Source organism: Myotis yumanensis, unplaced genomic scaffold (genome assembly GCF_028538775.1).
Source record: "Myotis yumanensis isolate MYYU_CA2020_CCGP unplaced genomic scaffold, mMyoYum1.0.hap1 SCAF_3, whole genome shotgun sequence".
NCBI lineage: Eukaryota > Metazoa > Chordata > Mammalia > Chiroptera > Vespertilionidae > Myotis > Myotis yumanensis.
Genome location: NW_027223754.1, coordinates 73,711,563 through 73,727,228, shown reverse-complemented (window position 1 = coordinate 73,727,228; position 15,666 = coordinate 73,711,563). Strand labels below are relative to the sequence as shown.

Here is a 15,666-nt window from a genome sequence, read left to right as displayed (position 1 = left end):
GGGGCAGGCAGCTGTACCATGGAATTGGAGGGGAAGGAGAGTGAATTTCCTAGAGAAGTGGACTTTGAAAGATGGCGAGGAGGCGGCTTGTTGGGCACAGAGACGCTGGAGAGGAGGCACAGGAGGAAGAAAGTGCTCGTGGGCTTGCAGATCCCTGTGCCTCCGAGGGAATGTGTGTGTGGGGGGGTGTCCAGGGAGGGTTCAGGCCAGAAAGTTGGGGGCCAGGTTATGGAGGCTACAGGTGAGTAAAAGATGTGGATTTGATACTGGGAATAAAGTTCTTGACTTAGAGTAACATAACAGCCGTGTTTTGAAGAAGTTGCTCCTGGCTCCACAACCACCCCATTTCACAGGCGGGGACTGAGGCACAGAGCTGTTAGGCAGCTTTCCAAAAATGACACAGCTAGAAAGTGGTGGAGGTGAATGGTGATTGCAGAGGGGCCAGTTCCAAATATGGTGCATGTAACTGTTATGTGTTACTGGTCCTACAGTTTTTGTGTAGAGCACATCATTAGCATAACAAACTCATCTCATTTAGTTTTATTTTTGTTCTTTTAAGTGGAATCTCTTCCTTCACTTTCTTTAACTGACAAGGTTGTCTTGGATAATCTTGGATCATTCTTCCATTTGAGTTATTCCCCATTTTTTCCTTAGATCGAGCCTTAATTCTTCAAACTAGTTTTAGGATTTAATTACAAACTTAGTTGTTTACTGTTTTCCAGCATGACCCCGCCTCCTTTAGAGATGTTAGTTTCATTATTTTGGTTCCACACACATACTAAATTGTTCTTCTTTGGTCTTCTTAAGAGTGGGGAACTACATCTTATTTTTCTGTGTATCTGTAGTGCCAGAGAGCACATTACGTTTTAGGTCCTCAATAAAGTCTGATACAATTGACCTTGGAATGCCCCTGCCAATCAGAATTTCCTAACCAAGTTCTCTAACCAAGCCTAGGCAGAGTTCCGCTATTTGTTTTTTTTTGTTTTTTTTGTTTTTTTAAAATATATTTTATTGATTTTTTACAGAGAGGAAGGGAGAGAGATAGATAGTTAGAAACATCGATGGGAGAGAAACATCGATCAGCTGCCTCCTGCACATCTCCCACTGGGGATGTGCCCGCAACCCAGGTACATGCCCTTGACCGGAATCGAACCTGGGACCTTTCAGTCCGCAGGCCGATGCTCTATCCACTGAGCCAAACCGGTTTTGGCTATTTGTTACTTTGTTATAAATCCCCACCAATGTTGTAGTGTAGCATGTGCCACTTTGTATTACAAATTATCTGTTTACAGGTGTTACTTCCGCCAAACTGTTGCTTTTATGACTTTGACTCATAAAAAGGAGTAATGTGTGGTCTGATAAAATTACTTATCTTTCTAGGAGTTGGGAGTATCATGTAATTTCTGAAAGGTCTTTTTTAAAAAAATTATTGATGAGAGAGAGGGAGAAAGAGAAAGAAACAGAAACATTGATTTGTTGTTTCACTTTTTTAAGCATTCATTGGTTGATTCTTTTTTTTTTTTAAATATATGTTAGGATTTTTTATTTTATTTTATTTTTTTAAAAATATATTTTATTGATTTTTGACAGAGAGGAAGGGAGAGAGATAGAGAGCTAGAAACATCGATGAGAGAGAAACATCGATCAGCTGCCTCCTGCACACTCCCCACTGGGGATGTGCCCACAGCCCAGGTACATGCCCTTGACCGGAATCGAACCCGGGACCTTTCAGTCCGCAGGCCGACGCTCTATCCACTGAGCCAAACCGGTTTCGGCCATTGGTTGATTCTTGTATGTACCTTGAGCATGGATTGAACCTGCAACCTTGGCTTATGCGAATGACACTAATTGAGCTTCCAGGCCAGGGCCTTTGATGGGTCTTAAACAGACCAAACTTGTTCCAAAGAAGATGAGGACCTCCTAGGCTCTCAGTGTCCTGTATTGTAGTAGAAGTGATATTTAAGTAGAGACTTACTATGGTAAAATTCAGCATCTCAAAGGTTTAGCCAGAGAAGAGCACTAGAAGGAGGATGTCTGACCATAGAGCAGTTTTGACCAACTAATTTCCAGTTCTGACATGCTGAGTTTCATCTAACTCTTGGCATGCTCTATTATTGTCACTGACAAAACCATTTTTCTTTGTACTCAGCCTATTCATTTAATTACTTGTAGGACCTGAAAAGAAATAGATGCTAAAACACCTAAACTATTATTAAATTTGTTCTATCAGTTTCACTTAAAATAGTAGTTTAGGGAACTATTTAGCCCTGAAAAGCTTGTTAATGAATATGTCATCTTCTGGGATTACAGATGATCTATATAAACCAATTTATTATTCTAATTTGTTAATACATTTTTTTCCCCTTAAGTCTTTATTCTTCATTAGAGCCCCAAGAGTTTTGCTTTTTGTTTGTTTGTTTTGTTTTGTTTTTTATGGAGGGGCCAGAGTTAGAGGTGAAAGGGAGGATGAACACCTCTTCTCCCGTTTGAACTTCACCTTCACTTTTGGTTGGTCTCTTTTTGATTACTGGTGCTACCATCATATTGATATCCTCTGGCCCAAGGGTATACCAAACTTCATTCTGTTTGTTTCACCTTTGAACAACTAAGAAAGGCTACAGCTTATAGAAGTCTTTTTCAGAATTTAGTACTAGAGGAGAAAATAAGAAGCACAACGGCAGTATGGATTATAGAGTGGTTCTTGTTCTCTTTCTTGAGGGTCCTGCCCTATTATTCTTCATGCTGCCTTGAGATAGCTACTCTAAGGAAGTGGAACTACTTCCAGACTTTTCACTGGAATTTCTTATTCCTGGCTTTTGACTTATACACAGATGGAGAGCTTCGTTTTATATCCCATCACTTCCCAAACACATTAATGATCAAGACCAAAAAAGTCAGATTCCTGTTCTGCAATCCAGCCCAGTGCCTTTCTTGTTTGTTTGGTTTCAGTTTTCCAAGAGACACACCTGTTCACAGGAGATGGCTAGTGAATGAAATCAGTGTTCAAGTAAGAAAGAGTCTTTGCAGCATCATTAATATAACTACCATACCTTTACATAATACACTATTGCTAACCTGTCATGCAGTAGGAGTTTATGCAAAGGATATTTCAGTATAACTCTTAGGTATACTCATAGTTATAAAGAATATTGATAGTTCTTTGTAGGGCTGTATATTAAGTGTAGGATTTTAAAAATTATCTGGAATTATAAAATACTTTATCATTACCACTTTGATATAAATGTACCCTTGGAACACTGTTTTGGAAGGGATCAGAACCATTAAAATATTTTTTGGGTGAAACAGAATAATAGATCATGCTGAAGAACACTAGAAGAAACCAATCGCTTTATACTTCATTTTCAGGGGAGCTTATTGGCAACATCCTTCTATTTTGAAATATTTCTTGTTTCTTTAATGGGCATTTGTAACTATCTCTTTGGTTTTTATTATTTGTGAAATTAATAATGTTTAAGAGCAATAAGCCTTCTTGACCTTCTGTCTCAAAATGTGTTTATATATATTGCCTGGTTGCTTTTGTAGATATTGTAAACTGCTAAAAATGACTGGATATTCTATTAAACTGTGCAAGTTTTCAGATTTGAAGGTGCTGTTTGCAGTGATTTTTTGGTGAATAACCTATAAATCTAGTTTCAACTGCCTGTACACTTCACTGCTTACAGCATAAAAGGGGTATAAAAAGAAACTTGCTACCTCAGCAAGTTGAAAATAATTTTCTCCTCTCACACAGTAGCATTTGCTAAATCAAGTAAAAATTGCATAGTAGTAACATTTCAAGAATCATAAAAATACAATTATATTATTTTTTTTGGCTTATGTTTTCTCTTTTTGACAGTAGAATATGGGTATTTTTTACTTATCATGTTATAGTTAAGTTCCATCTCTCTAGAAATTCTGACTTTTTGAAAGGCGTAGGATTTGGAAGTTGCTGAAGAACACTTTACCTCCAAATAATTTTTAGAAGAAGCATATTGCATTCCCAGCAATACAGACATTTTATGTGAAATTGAGAAACATTTGTGAAATCATAGAACGACAAAAAGCAAAACAAAACAAAAAACAGAATGTGGCAATGTGGTGGGGGTAAAAATGCATTGTGATAATGTAAAGTATTGACAAGGGTGTCAAATCAAAGATAATGGTGGCAGAAAAGAAGCACATTGGTAATGTAGAGAATCAGGAAAGGACCGCCTTGTTCTGTTCTAAAGGGCTGGACAGAGCCTCTATGTACCTTAGATAGTGTAACCCTGTAGCATCTGCTCAGTGGGTCTGAGTCTGTGCACATGTGAGTGCTTCTCACACATATTACAGTGTACAGCCTTTAAAGTAGAGATAAATAGCTATCTTTCATCCCTCATCTTGTTGGGTACATCATATCTACCAGAGAAGACATCTTGTGGTGACAGGTTATTTCTTTAACAGAGTGTTACTGAAAGTATAATAATCTGCAATAATAGTCAGTTATAATGCAGTATTGTCTGTACTGAAATACACATAGTAAATACATACTCCTCTTATGCACAGAGCACTGTGGTTTTTGTTAGGATGGTGTACAAGATAGGCAGAATTTAAGCATGTTATACACTGATATTTTATTTGCAGGGTGTTGTTGAAAGTAGTTAACTCACTCTTGGGAAGTCTGGAAGGTTTTCCAGAACTAATGATGTATGAGCAGAGTATGTTGAATATACCATCTGATAATATGGTATCTTGTCTTTGTCTAGGGAAAACACATGGCAGATTCATGGGTGTACTTATTCAACAAATAATTATTGAACATCTTGTTGTGGCGGGCTATTTCTTTAGTACAATAGGATGTAGTCTTATGGGGAAAAAGGAGAAGGGACATTGTTTTTTAAGAATTTATAAAAAGGGAAATTTGATGTCTTCATGGTGGTCAGAGAATGTTCCCTGAGATATGGAAGATGAGTGGAAATTAACCTAAGTAAGGGGAAAGCCAAGGCCATGCAAAGGTGGGTCCAAGATCTGAAGGGCCAGGATGGAAGGAGGGCAGTACAGAAAGGGAGTATGATGAGATGGGGCTGGGAGATTCTCAGGAGCTAGATCATGTAGCTCAAGCATCAGAGACCATGGTAAGTTTTGTTTTTGTTCTGGAGGCAATATAGAAGTTCGTTGAAAATTTTATCAGGGAATGGGAGGGTTGAAGTAGAGATGACATCATAGTTAAGTTTTGAGATATCCTTGTATTGAAGAAAATGGATTGGAGGTGGACAGTAGATGGATGGAGTGGATGATGGTTGCAATGGAGAGCAGTAGGTTGAGTTGAGATATTTAGGAGGTAAAATGGACAGAACTTACTGCTGGATAGGATGTGGAAATGAGAGAAAAGGAAGTGTCAAGGGGTTGATTTCTAGGTTTTTGGCCGTGTGTGTGTGTGTGTGTGTGTGTGTGTGTGTGTGTGTATGAATTGGTTAGATAGAGACTATTAGAAGCAGGCCACATTTTTGAGGGAGGGATCATGAATTGAAGTTGGGCATTATTTGAGTATGAAGTGCCTTTGAATCATCTAAAATAAGATGCCAGTTAGGCATTGGGAAATACTAATCTTACACTCAGAAGAGAAGCCTGGAGATTTGAATTCAGAGTCGTTTGAGTATAGCTGGTGGTTGAAGCAGTGCATGGATGAGGTCAGTTAAGGCTGTTCTGTCCAGTTTGGTAGACATTAATCACATGTGGCTACTGAACACTTGAAGTGTGTCTAGTCCAAATTTAGATGTGCCATAAATATAAAATACATACTGAGTTTGGAAGACCCAGTACAAAAAGGAATGTAAATAGCTCTCATTAATTTTTAAATTGTTACATATTGAAATAATGTTTTCAATATATTGTAGTAAAATATATTAATTATTAAGTTAGTTTTACCTAATTCTCTACTTTTAAAATGTGACTACTAGAAAATTTTATATTACATATGTGGCTTGCATTATATTTCTGTTAGACAACATTGATCTATGATCCAAAAACTAAGCTTTGAGTAAAAATAAGCTAGGTTCAAGCACTAAGGAATTTCAGCATTTTTAAATGGAGAATTAGCCTTTAATGAGCTGCCGGGGGTAGGGGGGTTTAAAGACGTAAATGTTAGACTTGAAACCATAAAAATCCTAGAAGGAAACACTGGCAATAAAATCTCAGACATTTCTCTTAGTGATATTTTTTCTGATATAGCTCCTTGGGCAAGGGAAACAAACAAACAAATACAAACAAATGTAACGACATAAAACTAAAAAGTTTTTGCACAGCAAAGAAAACCATTAACAAAATGAAAAGACAACCCACTGAATGGGAGAAACATTCGCTGATGATACATCTGATAAGTGGTTAGTTAATATCTAAAACTTATAAAGAACTTATAAAACTCAACATCAAAAAACAACCAATCCAATTAAAAAAATGGACAAAGGACCTGAATAGACACTTCTCCAAAGAGGACATACAAATGGCCAATAGACATGAAAAATGCTCAATGTTACTAATCATCAGAGAAATGCAAATTAATGAGATATTACCTCATACCTGTCAGAATGGCTGTCATCAGTAAATCAACAGACAACAGGTGCTGGTAAGGTTGTGGAGAAAAGGATGTGGAACCCTCGTGCACTGTTGGTGGGAATGCAGACTGATGCAGCCACTGTGGAAAGTAGTATGGAGTTAGTTAAAAGATAAAAATAAAAAACAGAACTTCCTTATGACCCAGCAATTCCACTTCTGGGAGTTTATCCAAATAAACCCAAAACACTAATTTGAAGGAATATATGCACCACTATGTTCATTGCAGTATTATTACAATAGCCAAGCTGTGGAAGCAGCCCAAGTGTCCTTCAATGGAAGAGTGAATAAACAGCTGTGGTACATTTATATAATGGAATATTACTTGGCCATAAAAAATAAGGAAATCTGCCCAGCCGCATGGCTCAGTGGTTGAGTGTCAACCTATGAACCTGGAGGTCACGGTTCAATCCCATTCAGGGCATATGCCCAGGTTGCGAGCTTGATCCTGAGTGTGGGACATGCAGAAGGCAGCTGGTCAGTGATTCTCATTGATGTTTCTCTCTCTCCCTCTCCCTTCCTCTCTGAAATCAATAAAAATATATTTAAAAAATAAATAAAAAGGAAATCTTACCCTTTATGACAACATAGGTGGAATTGGAGAGTAATATGCTAAGTGAAATAAGCCAGAGAAAAACAGGTACCATATGATTTCACTCATATGTGGAATCTAATGAACAAAATGAACTAGCAAGCACATAGAGAATTGGCTGACAGCAGTCGGGGGGTTGTGGGGCTGGATGGGGTTGGTGAAGGGATTGAGCAGCAAACAAAAAAAAGAGTGTGTGATTGTCAAGGTTGGAGGAGGGAGGTGGAGGTATTGGGGAGGGTGTATTTAGAATTGTGCACCTGACACCTGTATAATTTTGTTAAATAGTGTCACCCCAATAAATTTGATAAAAAGGAAAAAAAAATTTAATTCCCAACCTGAAGAACCAACATTACAGTGTTCAGATAAGATGAAAAATATGCTCAGGCATCCTGACTTTGTTTAAAATGAAAGGGAGTGAGGAAGGGAGGGAAGGGGCAGAAAGAAGGAGTGGGGGAAAGGGAGGGGAGGACAGATTTGCTAAATAAAGCCAATCCTACATAATAATCCTATATAATAAAGAGGTAATATGCAAATTGACCATCACACCCTTGCACAAAGATTTGGTCACAAGATGGCTGCCACAAGATGGCCTGCAGGGGAGGGCAGTTAGAGGCGACCAGGCTGACGGGGAGGGCAGTTAGGGGGCGATTGGGCCAGCGGGGAGGGCAGTTGGGAGCAACTGGGTGTCAGGGGAGGGCAGTTGGGGGGCGGGACCAGGCCGGCAGGGGAGGGCAGTTGGGGGCAATCGGGCTGACGGGAGCAGTTAGGTGTCGATCACGTTGGCAGGGGAGTGGTTAGGGGGTAATCAGGCTGGCAGGCAGAGTGGTTAGGGGCAATCAGGCAGTCAGGCCGGCAAGCAGATTGGAGCCAGCAGTCCTGGATTGTGAGAGAGATGTCCTACTGCTGGTTTAGGCCCGATCCCACAGGGATCCCCCGAGGGGTCTCAGATTGGAGAGGGTGCAGGCTGGGCTGAGGGACAATCCCCCCCCCCCCCCCCCCCCCAGTGCACAAATTTTGTGCACTGGGCCTCTAGTCTTTTATAATGGATTTTGAACTTGATTCAGTTTAAGTTTTGAGAGGGAAATAGGGGTGAATGTAAGTTGAAGAGTCGAAAAAGTTGATAGGTACTTAAGATAAAGTTAATGAAATAATTCTTTTTATTCGCCACAAATATATTCTAACTTTGGATTCAGAGAAATAAATGAACATGTGACTTATCTAATTAGTTAAAATAGTTTGATGCCTTATTATTGTGTAAGCTCCTGTAAGGCAAAGATAAAATCTTTCCATATTTTTTATAGTATTCCTTGCATTTAGCAGGATGCAAGATACACAGTAGACACTTAAATCATTGAGGAATGAATATTAGTGACATCTTAGTGTCAGTATCTTTCATTATGTTATTTTAATATTCTCAAGGAACATGAAACTGTTTTAAGCTTTTTATTTCTGAAATGAATGTTGTCAAGTTAAAAAACACTTTTTATGAAAAAATGTAATCTTGGCCCTGGTTGGGTATCTCAGTTGGTTAGAGTGGTGTCTCCAAATGCCAAGGTTGCAGGTTCCATCCCAGTCAGGGCACATATAAGAATCAGCCAATGAATGCTTACGTAAGTGAAACAACAAATTTATGTTTCTCTTCCTCCCTCTCTCACTAAAATTATTGCTAAATAAAAATGTAATCTCTACAGAAACGTCAGAAATAACCTGCCACACAAAGCTTCTCTATTTATTGATATTAACTTCTAACAGAATACAGACACATGCTCATGAGTATATGTATTTAGTAAGATGTAAAATTTGAAATATATTGATAACATTTATTTGCTGGGAACATCTGCTTCTGTAGGGAGATCTAAAGAACATAGCCCCTTTTTCCTCTGTCATAAAACACCCAGAATGGTGGTGAATTTTGCTTTGTGCTGTCATTTAGGAACCCAGGTTGCTTCCATCTTACTGTCTTGTTGTCCCATAATTCCTGCTATTCCAAGTGTGGCCCTCAGACCAGCAGCATTAGCATCCTGGTAGCTTGTTAGTAAAATAGAATCTCAATCTCAACCACAGGTCTACTAAATCAGCATCTGCATTTTAACAAGATTCTCCCAGAGATTCTTTTGCAAATTAAAGTTCAGGAAGCACTACTCTGGGGCATTGTCATTGTCTTCACAGTTATAGTAGAGGAGCCGCTACATCTGGGTTCAGCTAGTAGACAAGGGAAGGACAGCAGAGCCACACAATCCATTTCCTAATAGAGGAGGTGCACACATCATGTCCTTGGTTTCTAAGAACTTAGTCTCACATCTACTTGAAAGGGATACTGAGAAATTTGTTCTAGCTCAGTGATTCTCAGTGTCAGTTTTTTAATTTTCTGATTTTGTAAAAATTTTGTAAACTATAAAATCTTGCAGTAGTGTCAGATTGCTCTTAAAGTTTTTAAATGCTTACTTCAGTTTCTGTGCTTATCCCATCATGGAGCATTAACAAAGAGTTTGAGAATTGGCAGTGATCCATGGACCACACTTGAAGTAGTTCTCTTCTATCTGGACACATTTTAAAATTTTCACTCAGTGATATTGTTCAAATTATGGTAAAGTTGCATGAATTGGTATGACTTAATAAGGTACTTTTCTTTGCCTTTAATACTTTTTTTATATAAGCTACTTTTAATATTTTTCTACTTAAAAATTATATTATTTTTGTGATAATCTATGTCTATAAAAGACTTCTCAGCTTGCAAAGCCCTCTTTCCCTAATTATATATTATTTCATAATAATAAGTACTAGTGGCATGTATGAATTTACTGTCTCTATATATAAAGAGCCAGGGTCCCTAACGACTGAAGGCCCGGTGCTGGCGCAGCAACCCAACACTGACTGCCGAGAGGGCCGCGAATCACGCCCAAAGAGAGGCCTGCAGAGAGAGAGGCAGGGTCTGATCCGCAGCCTCTGTGGCAGCTGTTGATCACCTGTTGCCTCTCTTTTTTTCTCGGGGGCTGGTAATCAGCCCTGCCTCTTTAATCAGGCCCAGAGATAGGCCCAGAGACGCTGACTGGCATAGAAACCCACCAATCAGAACCTAATCTGGGTGAAGTGCCAGGAGCCAATGGCTGCCTAGGAGGCAGAGCTTTTGATGCTGACTGGCATCAAAACCGACCAATCAGAACCTAATCTGGGTGAACTGCGAAGGCAGAACCTAAGGTGGGGGCTGAGAAGGGGTTTTAAGGGCAATAGCTGTTTGGTGTAAGGTGTAAGAAAGCAGTTCAATTTTTTAATGACTGCTTTGGCAGTATAGTGCATGTGGCTGGCTGTCAGTCCAGATAGAGGGATTATGTGTTTTTGTCTGCCAAGAGCATCTCCTCCTGCTGAAAAAGGCTCCCCCAACCCCCATTTAAAGCAATCCTATCCTATATAATCTATCTATACTAATAAAAGGGTAATATGCTAATTAGACCAGGTTGACCGGCCATCTTCCGGACGTCTGACTTCCTTCCGGACAAAGCCATGGTGGTGGAGGCCAAGGCAGAGGCCGTTAGGGGCAATCAGGCTGGCAGGGAAGGGCAGTTAGTGGTGATGAGGCAGGAAGTGGCAGTTAGGGGCGATCAGGCCGGCAGGGGAGGGCACTTGGGGGCAAGATCAGGCCAGCAGGGGAGGGCAGTTGGGGGTGAGATCAGGCCGGCTGGGGCAATTGGGACGGCAGGGGAGCAGTTAGGCATTGATCAGGTTGGCAGGAGAGTGGTTAGGGGCAATCAGGCAGGCAGGCAGGCAAGCGAGTGGTTGGGAGCCAGCAGTCTGGATTGTGAGAGGGATGTCCTACAAGGATTGGGCCTAAAGTGGCAGTCGGACATCCCCCAAGGGGTCCCAGATTGGAGAGGTTGCAGGCTGGGCACCCCCACCCCCAGTGCATGAATTTCATGCACTGGGCCTCTAGTATTTGCTTATGAAAGGGGTATGCAAACTTTGGTTTAATCATGTTGGTGGTACCTAGTATGGCACATCAAAGAATGGTCATGCTTTTTATGAGATAATACCTTTATAATGTATTTTAATGTAATTTTAGTTATAAACTAATATGAGCTAATATTAGATTACAGTTGGTGTTATGAGACTTATCTGTGCATTATTGTATTGGCCAACATTGCTTGATATGGTTTGCAATAATATTCCTGTCTCAACATATTTTCATGGAAAATAAAATTGAATTGGATGGTTGGTGATCTTTTAAAATAATTTACCTTATCACAATAATTTTCATGTGTAAATTGAATTGGTAATGCTTTAAGCAAAAGTATTTTTTAAAAAACGTATGATTATAATTTTCTATATATCTAAGACATGTAGTTTCAAAGTGGAAAAATATAGTAGGCTAATGTTTGACTGAATTTTGTTGTATTCAATATGCTTGTTGCTGTCTTGATCTACTTGGTATTGCCCTACAGCAACAGTTTCTTTTTCTTTGCCTAAGTTCCCAGTATATATGAACTAATCTATAATAATAAAAGTGTAATATGCAAATCGACTGAATGGCCGAACAGCGAAACGACCATCCGGATGACCTTTCAGATGAAGCCAGGGCTGCAAGGGTTGAGCCCCTTGCACGAATTTCATGCATTGGGCCTCTAGTAGGTCAATGAGAAGTCAGCGTTGTGAAAGTGGTGCCAAAGGACAAACTTGCAAGCTTGAATCAATTTGTGTTTGAGATGAATAAGTGATGTGGTTTTGAAGTTAAAATTTTATGTTAGAACTAGAGGCCCGGTGCACAAATTCGTACACAGGTGGGGTCCTCAGGGTGGCCTGTGGAGATCGGGCCCCAGCTCGTGCACCCAGCCTCCCAGCCCCACAACCTTGCCTGGCACCTTACCTTGGCCTGGTGCCACCCCTCACCTGCTCCACCATCCCGTCTGCAGGGTGATTGATTAGGGTCTGGCCCCTCACCTGGCACCCTCAGGGCCTGGGAGCTAGGAGGCAGCCCTGCCCCCTGCCGCTGCAGCTGGTCGCCATCTGTGGGGTGATTGGTTGGGGCCGGGCTGCCTGCCGCCTCTGCTGGTTGCCATATGCGGGGCGATCGGTTGGGGTCTGGCCCCTTGCCTGGAATCCTCAGTGCCTGGGAGCCGGGTGGCAGCCCCGCACCCTGCTGGTTGCTGTCTGTGGGGTGATTGGGCCCTTGCTCGCACCCGCCTTGGCCTGGTGCCGCTTACTCACCTGCTCCACCATTCTGCCGCAGTCCTGCTCTCATTGGGACCCATCGGGCCGGCAGCGCCTCCACTGCTGCCTGCTGCTAGTGCTGTGTCTCTGACGCCCACCATGTTCCACGCTGCCCCCTGGTGTTCAGTGCACATCATAGAGAGCAGTCGAACTCCCAGTCTCCTGGTTGAACTCCCAGTCGAATGACCACCCAAGGGGACAATTTGCATATTAGGCTTTTATTATATAGGATTGTTACTTGATTAGAATTACATCACAAAATTAGATTATAATGAGGAATTACTGAGAAAGTGAAAATAGTTATGAAACTCCACCATGTACCCTCGATCTTCAGTTAGATTTATACCTGCTTCTTGAGAAGCAATATAGTTGATAGTTAAGAGCATGGGCTCTGAAGTCTAACTCTCTTGAGCCAGGGTCACTTGACACATTAACTGCTTACTGCTCCAGTTTGCTCATTTGTTAAATGGTGCCAATTTTAACACCTAACCTATGTTATAATTATGAAGATTAATGAGCTAATACACACAAAGTTCTTAGAACACTGCTTGCCATCTGTTGAGCGCCCAGTAAATATTTGCAGTTCTAACTATTGTATGTTAAGCCTGGGTTCTCATAATTTATTGTTGCCAGTAAATATATTCATGCGATTTGCAAATATGTGAATTTCTGGTATGTCACTTTTGAAAGAGTTGGTGTTATTTACTCTGTTTTAGAATACTTTATGTAGTCTCTAAAAGAGTTACTTTAATAAAGACAAAACCTTTATATCATATACATTTTGATATCTTGCCATTTGATAATCTTATTAATTTCTCAAATGAAAGATAAAATGGTACATATAAGACATGTATTTCATATAATATTAGTTATTTTAATTGTACAAGAGGAATAGAAAGACATTTGAGAGAGGAAACTGTCACTATTCAGTCTCTTATTATGAATGTGAATTTACTAAAGCTCAGAAGCAGAAGGCAGGTAATTTCACATTCTTGTTGAAATGTTGCATTGCTAATAAGTAATTGCCTTTTATTTTTGTTAACTAGTGGCCTGGTGCACGAAATTCATGTGTGTGGGGGGGTTCCCCTCAGCCCAGTCTGCACCCTCTCTAATCGGGGACCCCTTAGGGATGTCCAGCTGCCGGTTTAGGGATCGGGACTAAACTGGCAGCCGGACATCCTGCTTGCAATCTGGGACCGCTGGCTCCTAACTGCTCACCTGCCTGCCTGCCAGTCACCCCTAACTGCCTCTGCCTGCTTGATCGCTCCTAACTGCCCTCCCCTGCTGGCCTAATCTCGCTCCCAACTGCCCTCCCCTGCTGGCCTAATCTCGCTCTCAACTGCCCTCCCCTGCTGGCCTGATCGCCCCTAACCACATCTGCCATGGCCCCCCTCCCCACCGTGGCTTTGTCTGGAAGGATGACTGGAAGATGTCTAATTAGCATATTACCCTTTTATTAGTATAGATTATTAGTATAGATAAGGATTTCACTTAAAGAGTAATAGATAATCCTCCTCAAAAATTAAATATTTGGAGCCAGTTATGTAATAGGTAAATTTATGGGACAATATAAAAATTTTAAAATATTTTTTTATTGATTTTATAGAGTGGAGGGAGAGAGAATCATTGATGAGAGAGGGGTTCAAGCCCGCAACCCAGGCATGTGCCCTGACCAGGAATCGAACCAGCAGCCTTTTGGGGCATGGGCTGATGCCCAACCAACTGAGCCATACCAGCCAGGGTGGCACAATATAATTTTTTAAAAATATATTTTTATTGATTTCAGAGAGGAAAGCAGAGGGAGAGAGAGATGGAAACATCAATGATGAGAGAGAATTACTGGTCTCTCACATGCCCCACACTGGGGATCTAGCCCACACCCCTGGCATGTGCCCCAACCTGGAATCGAACCACGACCTCCTGGCTCATAGGTCGATGCTCAATCACTGAGCCACACCAGCCGGGCTGCTCCTTGTTTTTGTAAATAAAGTTTTATGGGAATTTGAATAGACTATGCTTTTGTACTCAGGGGCAGAGTTGAGTAGTTGTGACAAATCCTATAAAAGGAAAAACTGGCAATTGTTACTATCTGGCCCTTTACAGAAAAAGTTTGCTGGTTTCTGCTCTAAGTAATTAGTGAAATACATTTATCACTTCATTATTACTTAGAAAAAAACAGATTGGAATAAGTACTACATACTACTTGTCCAGTATTTGTCAAAAATAACTTACCCACACCACCTTAATCCTTGTTCTTATTCTTATTCATAGTGACTGATATGAATGGAGCTGCCTCACAGATCAGTAAATCCTAACTATTTGATAGGAATGTGCCAGTACTTGAAATGGGGCTTCCTAGCAAATATAGAATTGTCAGGTGTTTTTGAAATGGTCTACTGATTTTAATAGAACTTTTCCATTATGTCCAAGACCAGATAGAAATCCTTCATTGATTTCAATTGGGAATTTCTATCACACTTGGGCAACCTTTGTATTTTACAGGAAAACTAGACCACAGATAGTATTTATCAAATCAGTACTGCTTAAGGCAGTGGTCGGCAAACTGCGGCTCGGCAAACTGTGGCTCGCGAGCCACATGCGGCTCTTTGGCCCCTTGAGTGTGGCTCTTCCATAAAATACCGGCTCTTCCACAAAATACCAACTTCTGCGCATGGGCCACGAAGTTTCAATCGTACTGTACGTGTGCGCTCGCACGTGGTATTTTGTGGAAGAGCCGCATGTGGCTTGCGAGCTGCGGTTTGCCGACCACGGGCTTAAGGGAAGGAAACAAAGTGGATGTGAGGTTGAAAAACCTGTTATCTTTTCATGAGTTTCTTCTTCTTCATTTTCAGTCCTATTTTTTTTTACACGCTGTTATCTTAGATTTTCCATTTTGTTAATTATCTACTTTTTTCTTTTTTTAGTTAGCTACTTCCATTTTATCTATGTTTAAGTTGACTAATTCTCTCTTCTTTTGTGTCATGTCTGCTATAAAGTCTATCTATTGAATTCTTTATTTCTGATCTTGTATTTTTTATTTTAAGCATTTATATTTTTTTATAATTTACCTATCCTTTGAAATTCCTCATCTCTTCCTGCATACTGTCCAATTTTTTAATGAGATTTTTAATTAATATCATGGCTTGTTTGAAGTGCCTACCAGTTTCAACATTGACTCATCTCTGCTCTGTTGTTTCATCTCTTGATTGTTATATGTATTTTTGCTTTATGGTAGTTTTTTATTGCATGCTGGACATTTTATATAAAATAACTGTAGAAAA

At 40.4% G+C, this 15,666-nt stretch overlaps 1 protein-coding gene across 7 annotated transcripts in view; it reads left to right on the top strand.

Moving 5' to 3' along the window:
- The window catches only part of TDRD3 (tudor domain containing 3), a 183,093-nt gene that overhangs the window by 1,606 nt on the left and 165,821 nt on the right, over positions 1 to 15,666 (top strand). The gene's annotated exons all lie outside the window — the stretch shown is intronic.